General features: G+C 36.2%; 1 long non-coding RNA gene across 1 annotated transcript in view; it reads right to left on the bottom strand.

Annotated features, from left to right (window-relative positions):
• Window positions 1-1,943: 1,943 nt before the first annotated feature.
• Window positions 1,944-8,972, bottom strand: part of LOC112405298 (uncharacterized) — a 72,155-nt gene continuing 65,126 nt past the window's right edge. The window contains exon 3 of the long non-coding RNA XR_003004315.1: window positions 1,944-2,071. This is a non-coding gene — a long non-coding RNA (uncharacterized LOC112405298). The remainder of the gene's footprint in view (window positions 2,072-8,972) is intronic.

Here is an 8,972-nt window from a genome sequence, read left to right as displayed (position 1 = left end):
CGCATGAGAAGCCTTTCCCTTGGCCATCACAAGGGTGAATAGGCTGGATGACATGAATCAAAGTAATACTGAGCATCTCACATGATCCTTATGGCAACCCAATGATGAAAGTAGTTACGTGTTCTCATTTATATAGTGAGAAAATAGGCTCAGAGGGGTTACGTGACTCTTCAAGTCACCCAACTCATAAATACTTGAAGAGAGACTCAAATCCAGGTCTTTGCAATTCCATCTCCCATGCTCTTTCTCCTCTTCCACATCGCCTCTGACATGTTTTTCTGCCTATGGTGAGCTGCTGAGTCCTTAGCATTACCTCAAAAGTACCTGCTCACAAGGTATGTCATACTTGGCTAATTCCCACTATCCAGAGAACAGCCCCTTCTATGGGGTCTTTTCTTTGTTACGTCAATATAAAAATAGTGCAAAGCTTGGGAAATAGATTTTAAGCTATTAAAATCTTACCATCTTAACAATACTATTTTAATTGTGTTTACATGCATTCATATTTTTAAATAATTGTAATCATACTCTATATAATTTTGTATCATTTATTCACTCATTAAACGCATATTTACTGAGTATTTGTTATGTTCCAGGCACCATTCTACCAGTGAGAACTACATATGGCAGAGAACAGCAAAGTCCCTGATCTCTTTGAGATTACATGTGCTGGAGAAGACAGATAACAAACAATATAAATAAGTAAGACATATTGTACATTAGATGATAAGTGCTAAAGAAGAAATTAAAAAAAAAGACAAACAGGCAAAGGGGGTAGAAGTTTGGGTGGGGATAAGGGGAGCAGTTGAAATTTTAGATAGATTCCAGGAGACACTTTGCTGAAAAGTTAACAACTGAGAAAAGACCTAAAGGAAGTGAGAGAACGAGCCCAATCTGTGGCATGGCAGGTAGAATTTTAATATGACCCCATGGTACCCTTTGCTCCTTGGTTTGATTTCCATGATTATGTTATGTTATGTGGCAAGAGGAATTTTGCAGACATTGACCCTAAGACAGAAAGATTACGCATATGGGCCTAACCTAATCACATGAGCCCAATAAAAGCAGAGTTTTCTCCAGTTGGTAGCAAAAGAGAAAGTGAGGAACAACATAAGGGAGGTTCTCTAATGCTCAGATGGAGGGGGCCACATGGAAGGACCTCGGAGAAGCCTCTAGAGATGACAGTGAACCCCCCAGCAAACAGCCAGAAAGAAGATGAAAATCTCAGTCCTGCAAATGCAAAATACTGAATTCTACCAACAACATGAATGAGCCTGGAAGCAGATTCTTCCCAAAGTCCCGGGATAAGAGTCTAGCTGGTTATACAACACAGGGAATATAGCCAATATTTCATAATAAATACAAATGGAATAAACCCTTTAAAAATCATGAACAACTATGTTCTACACTTGAAACTTATACAATATTGTACATCAATGATACCTCAATTAAAAAAATAAAAATAAAAAAGGAGTCTAGCTGGCCTTTACCTTCATTTCAGTGTGCATGGAGCTGACTGAGCCAAGTGTAGAGAAGTGAGTACACGGAGGTATGGGCATTGTTTCATGCTTGTATTCCTGATGACAAGGATATTTTCATTAGCTATACAATATTCTCATGTGTACCACAATTTACTTAGACCTTCCCCTCTGAGTAATTCTGTTGCTTCAAGTCTTTTGTCATTAGACACTGCCACAACAAGTACCTTCATTCATATAGCATTTTTCCTTAGTTGGCTAGTTTGTCTTTCCAAAGATTGTTATTTTACAATAATATATGGGCCTCAATTTCCCTGGATTCTTGCAAGCACTGAGTATTATCATTCTTTTAATTTCCCCTATTTCAATAAGTAAAAGAATAGCAACAATTAAAGTCTTTTCTGTGAATACTTACAAGAATGAAGATTTCTCTCAATTTGTTTCCTCATAGCATTTCCGTTCATTGATTGTTGAAAGAGGCAATGTTGCTTATTGAGTTACTGACAGGTAAGGCAATCAACAGAAAGAGGTTTCAGACTTGATTTGGGTCATGACTTGCTCTTCCTCAATCCTCTATGTCTCTAGTTCTTCACCTAGGAAATGAAGACGAAGTCTGGCATCGTATCTAAACAATATTTATAAAACATTTACAGAAGTGTCCCTGCATTTCTTCCTATTAACCTAAATATATATTTTCTTTTAAAACAAAAAAAGTGTTGTATAGTGCAAATAACTCTATTGTATTAAGTAGTCCTCAATCATCTAATTAGCATGCTGTGTAACTTAGAGTAAGTCACTTCAACTCTTTGTAGCTTAGTTTCTGCATCTAGATAATGAGGAAATGGGAGTAATTTTCTAGCCAATTCCTGCATGCTATGAGTGTCTATGGTCTTACATAGAAACTATCCACATAATTTACCAGACATGGGCTCTGGTAAATCCTATCCTCTCTGCACAGATACAGTGGGTCTACATTTGGCCCCCAAATTAGTTATTTCTGATCAACTCCCTCAGATACACCTTTACAGCTCCCTATTCCGTTCCTGTTTACTCTGTTATCTGTTCAAATAGTTACATCTTAGCTTTTACTTTTAAGGTAAAAAATTAAACCCAGGTGTCTTCTTCTTCTCTACAATAAATATCAACGATCAAAGAATTATAGACAGTGAAAAATGTATTTATACCACTGAAAAGCATAACCCCAATAAATAGCCTTCTGAGAAATTTAACAAAGGTTCAAGGAGTGAAAACACAAATAAACGAGGATTGAGAGGGTGATGAAAATCACAGGTCCAGAAGACATTTTAAAACTCACAAATGAATAATAAATGCTGCTTTATTCCAATACATTTAATAAAATAGATGGATGATTTTCAAGGGAAAAAGTATGTTCCCAAGTTGGTTCTTAAGAAAACAAGTAATGAGCAGATCAATAACCAAAGATAAAATTGAATAGGTATCAAAGGGACATCATTAAAGAATAAATATGGCTAATTATGTCTGTGAACTCTTTCAAACTTTCAAAGGCAAGAAAATTACTCTGCTTTTGAAAATATTTATTAAATAAATATGTCTTTAAAAACAGAGCTCTGGGAAACTTTCCCATTCACTTTGAGGTTAGCATAATTTTAATATCAAACCTAAAAAAGATCACAGTAAAAGAAAACTATAGATCAATCTTTTTATTCCTAAAGATACAAGAATCCTAAATAAAACATTATTAGATTCTGTCAAGCAGGATAAAAATAGAACGCTCTGAAATTACCAAGTGGGGTTTATTCCAGGAATTCAAGGATGGTTTAACATGTTAATTACATTAACAATTAAGTGGGCTTTAATGAAATTCAACATTTGTGATTATAAACCTTTTATAAACAGAATGCAGAAGGAAAATTCCTTAACATAATAGAGTTTTCAAAAATCAGACTCTAGCAGCAAACATCACACCTAATGAGAAATATTAGACATATTTGTTCAAATGTTATAAATAAAAGAAAGATGAAGCTTATCCTTTGTTTTTCTATATTGGATTGGAGATCTAAGTCAATCGATAGAATAATAAAAATAAGAAAAATAATTGGAAAGGAAAATGTAATCATTTCAAAACGATATAATTATCTATCCAAGGGCAAGAACCATGTCTCTTCTTTTTATTTTTAACATCTCTATTGTAGTATAACTGCATTACAATATTGTGTTACTTTCTGCTGTATAACAAAGTGAATCAGCTATATATATACATATATCCCCATATGCTCTCCCTCCTGCACCTCCCTCCCACCCTCCCTATCCCACCCCTCTAGGTGGACACTAAACACTGAGGTGATCTCCCTGTGCTATGAGGCTGCTTCCCACTACCTATTTTACATTTGGTAGTGTATATCTGTCCATGCCACTCTCTCACTTATTGAAGAGGATGTCTTTTCTCGATTGCATATTCTTGCCTCCTTTGTCAAAGATAAGGTGACCATATGTGTATGGGTTCATCTCTGGGACTTCTATCTGTTCCATTGATCCATATTTCTGTTTTTGTGCCAGTACCATACTGTTTTGATTACTGTACCTTTGTAGTATAGTCTGAAGTCACGGAGCCTGATTCCTCCAGCTCTGTTTTCTTTTGCAAGATTGCTTTGGCTATTCGGGATCTTTTGTGTTTCCATAAAAATTGTACAATGTTTTGTTCTACTTCTGTGAAAAATGTCATTGGTAGTTTGATAGGGAAAGATCTGAATCTGTAGATTGCTTTGGATAGTATACTCATTTTCACAATGTTGATTCTTCTGATCCAAGAACATGGTATATCTCTCCATCAGTTTGTATCATCTTTAATTTCTTTCATCAGTGTCTTATAGTTTTCTGCATACAGGTCTGTTGTCTCCTTAGGTAGGTTTAGTCCTAGAGATTTTATTTTTTTTTTGTTGCAATAGTAAATGGGAGTGTTTCCTGAATTTCTCCGTCAGATTTTTCATCATTAGTCTATGGGAATGCAAGAGATTTCTGTGCATTCATTTTGTATCCTGCTACTTTACCAAATTCATTGATTAGCTCTAGTTGTTTTCTGGTAGCATCTTTAGAATTCTTTATGTATAGTATCATGTCATCTACAAACAGTGACAGCTTTACTTCTTTTCCGATTTGGATTCCTTTTCTTTCTTTTTCTTCTCTGATGGCTGTGGCTAAAACTTCCAAAATTACGTTGAATAATAATGGTGAGAATGGGCAACCTTGTCTTGTTGCTGATCGTAGTGTAAATGGTTTCAGTTTTTCACCATTGAGAAAGATGCTGCCTGTGGGTCTGTCATATACGGCCTTTATTATGTTGATGTAAGTTCTCTCTATGCCTACTTTCTGTAGGGTTTTTATCATAAATAGGTGTTGAATTTTGTCAAAAGTTTTTTATGCATCCATTGAGAAGATCATATGGTTTTTCTCCTTCAGTGTGTCAATATAGTGTGTCACACTGATTGATTTGTGTATATGGAAAATCCTTGCATTCCTGGGATAACCCCACTTGATCATGGTGTATGATCCTTCTAATGTGCTGCTGGATTCTGTTTGCTAGTATTTTGTTGAGGATTTTTGCACCTATATTCATCAGTGATATTGGCCTGTAGTTTTCTTTCTTTGTGACATCTTTGTCTGGTTTTGGTATCAGGGTGATGGGGGTGTCATAGAATGAGTTTGGGAGTGTTCCTCCCTCTGCTATATTTTGGAAGAGTTTGAGAAGGATAGGTGTTAACTCTTCTCTAAATGTTTGAAAGAATTTGCCTGTGAAGCAATCTGGTCCTAGGCTTTTGTTAGTTGGAAAATTTTAATCACAGTTTCAATTTCAGTGCTTGTGATTGGTCTATTTATATTTTATATTTCTTCCTGGTTCAGTCTTGGAAGATTGTGCTTTTCTAAGAATTTGTCCATTTCTTCCAGGTTGTCCATTTTATTGGCATATAGTTGCTTGTAGTAATCTCTCATGATCCTTTGTATTTCTGTAGTGTCAGTTGTTACTTACTCTTTTTCATTTCTATTTCTATTGATTTGAGTCTTCTCACTTTTTTTCTTGATGCGTCTGGCTAATGGTTTATCAATTTTGTTTATCTTTTCAAAGGACCTGCTTTTAGTTTTATTGAGCTTTGCTATCATTTCCTTCATTTCTTTTTCATTTATTTTGGATCTGATCTTTTTGATTTCTTTCCTTCAGCTAACTTTGTAGGTTCTTTTGTTCTTCTTTCTCTAATTGCTTTATGTGTAAGGTTAGGTTGTTTATTTGAGATGTTTCTGTTTCTTAAGATAGGATTGTATTGCTATAAACTTCCCTCTTAGAACTGCTATTGCTGCATCCCATAGGTTTTGGGTTGTCATGTTTTCACTGTCATTTGTTGCTAGGTATTTTTTGATTTCCTCTTTGATTTCTTCAGTGACCTCTTGGTTATTTAGTAGTGTATTGAATAGCCTCCATGTGTTAGTATTTTTTACAGATTTTTTTCCTTTAATTGATATCTAGTCTCATAGCATTGTGGTCAGAAAAGATACCTGATACAATTTCAATTTTCTTAAATTTACCAAGGCTTGATTTGTGACCCAAGATATGATCTATGCTGGAGAATGTTCCGTGAGCACTTGAGAAGAAAGTGTATTCTGTTGTTTTTGGATGGAATGTCCTATAAATAACAGTTAAGTCCATCTTGTTTAATGTATCATTTAAACCTTTGTTTCCTTTCTTATTTTCTTTTTTTTAAAGGAGAAAATCGATTTTAATTTCATACATACGGAAATTCCACACTTATTTATTTTCATTTTGGATGATCTGTCCATTGGCCACAGTGGGGTTTTATAGTCCCCTACTATTATTGTGTTATGGTCAATTTCCCCTTTAATGGCTGTTAGCGTTTGCCTTATATATTGAGGTGCTCCTATGTTGGGTGCATAAATATTTACAATTGTTATATCTTCTTCTTGAATTGATCCCTTGATCATTATGTTTTGTCCTTCTCTGTCTCTTGTAATAGTCTTTATTTTAAAGTCTATTTTGTCTGATATGAGAATTGCTACTCTAGCTTTCTTTTGATTTCCATTTGCATGGAATATCTTTTTCCATCCCCTCACTTTCAGTCTGTATGTGTCCCTAGGTCTGAAGTGGGTCCCTTGTAGACAGCATATATATGGGTCTTGTTTTTGTATCCATTCAGCCAGTCTATGTCTTCTGGTTGGAGCATTTAATCCATTTACATTTAAGGTCAATTATCGATATGTATGTTCTTATTCCCATTTTCTTAATTGTTTTGGGTTTGTTATTGTAGGTCTTTTCCTTCCCTTGTGTTTCCTGCCTAGAGAAGTTCCTTTAGCATTTGTTGTAAAGCTGGTTTGGTGGTGCTGAATTCTCTTAGCTTTTGCTTATCTGTAAAGTGTTTAATTTCTCCACTGAATCTGAATGAGATCCTTGCTGGCTAGTGTAATCTTGGTTGTAGGTTTTTCCCTTTCATCACTTTAAATATGTCCTGTCACTCCCTTCTGGCTTCCAGAGCTTCTGCTCAAAAATCAGCTGTTAACCTTATGGGGATGCCCTTGTATGTTATTTGTTGCTTTTCTCTTTCTGCTTTTAATATTTTTTCTTTGTATTATATTTTGATAGTTTGATTAATATGTGTCTTGGCATGTTTCTCTTTGGGTTTATCCTGTATAGTACTCTCTGTGCTTCCTGGACTTGATTGACTATTTCCTTTCCCATGTTAGGGAACTTTACGACTATAATCTCTTCAAATATTTTCTCAGACCCTTTCTTTTGCTCTTCTTCTCTAGGATCCCTATAATTCAAATGTTGGTGTGTTTAATGTTGTTCCAGAAGTCTCTGAGACTGTCCTCAATTCTTTTCATTCCTTTTTCTTTATTCTGCTCCCTGGAAGTTATTTCCACCATTTTATCTTCCAGCTCACTTATCCCTTCTTCTGCCTCAGTTATTCTGTTATTGATTCCTTCTAGAGTATTTTTAATTTCATTTATTGTGTTGTTCATCACTGTTTGTTTGCTCTTTAGTTCTTGTAGGTCCTTGTTAAACGTTTCTTGTATTTTCTCCATTCTATTTCCAAGATTTTGGATCATCCTTACTATCATTACTCTGAATTCTTTTCCAGGTAGACTGCCTATTTCCTCTTCATTTGTTTCATGTGGTGGGTTTTTATTTTGCTACTTCATCTGCTGTGTGTTTTTCTGTCTTCTCATTTTGCTTAACTTACTGTGTTTGGGGTCTCCTTTTCACAGGCTGCAATTTCATAGTTCCCATTGTTTATGGTGTCTGCGCCCAGTGGCTAACTTTGGTTCAGTGGGTTGTGGAGGCTTCCTGGTGGAGGGGACTGGTGCTTGTGCTCTGGTGGATGAGGCTAGATATTGTCTTTCTGATGGGCAGGACTGCCCCTGGTGGTGTGTTTTGGGGTGTCTGTGAACTTATTATGATTTTATGCCATGTTGTTTGGCATGGGGTGTCCAGCACTGTAGCTTGCTGGTCTCTGAGTGGAGCTGGGTCTTAGCATTGAGATGGCGATCTCTGGGAGACCTTTCACCATGTGATATTACATGGGGCTGGGAGGTCTCTGGTGGACCATTGTCCTGAACTCAGCTCTCCCACCTCAGAGGCTCAGGCCTGACACCCGGCCGGAGCACCAAGACCCTGTCAGCCACACGGCTCAGAAGAAAAGTGAGAAAGAAAAATAAATAAATAAAATAAAATAAAGTTATTAAACTAAAAAATAAGAAAATATTATTAAAAATAATAAAATTAAAAAGTAAAAGAAAAAGAATGAAGTGAGCAACCAAATCAAATAACAAATCCACCAATGATAACAAGCACTAAAAACTATAGTAATAAAAAAAAAAACAGAAAAACCCAGACAGACAGAACCCTAGGAGAAATGATAAAACTAAGCTATACAGACAAAATCACACAAAGAAGCATACACATACACTCTCACAAAAAGAGAAAAGGAAAAAAAATGTATATATTTAAAAAAAGGAAGAGTAACCAAATCAATAAACAAATCTACCAATGATAATAAGCTCTAAAAACTAAACTAAGATAAACATAAAAGCAGAAACAAATTAGATGCAGAAAGCAAATCCCAAGTCTACAATTGCTTCGAAAGTCCACCGCCTCAATTGTGGGATGATTCCTTGTCTGTTCAGGTATTCCACAGATGCAGGGTACATCAAGTTGATTGTGGAGATTTAATCCGCTGCTCCTGAGGCTGCTGGGAGAAATTTCCCTTTCTCTTCTTTGTTTGCACAGCTCCCGGGGTTCAGCTTTGGATTTGGACCCACCTCTGAGTGTAGGTTGTCTTAGGGCATCCGTTCCCTGCCCAGACAGGATGGGGTTAAATTAGCAGCTGATTAGGGGCCTCTGGCTCACTCAGGCCGAGGGGAGGGAGGGGTACAGAATGTGGGGTGAGCCTGCGGCCACAGAGGCCAGCATGATGCTGTAACATCCTGAGGTGTGCCACGTGATCTCCC

The sequence above is a fragment of the Neophocaena asiaeorientalis genome, unplaced genomic scaffold (assembly GCF_003031525.2).
Source record: "Neophocaena asiaeorientalis asiaeorientalis breed wild unplaced genomic scaffold, Neophocaena_asiaeorientalis_V1.1 scaffold342, whole genome shotgun sequence".
Taxonomy (NCBI): Eukaryota; Metazoa; Chordata; class Mammalia; order Artiodactyla; family Phocoenidae; genus Neophocaena; species Neophocaena asiaeorientalis.
This window is presented reverse-complemented; position numbering and strand designations above follow the sequence as displayed.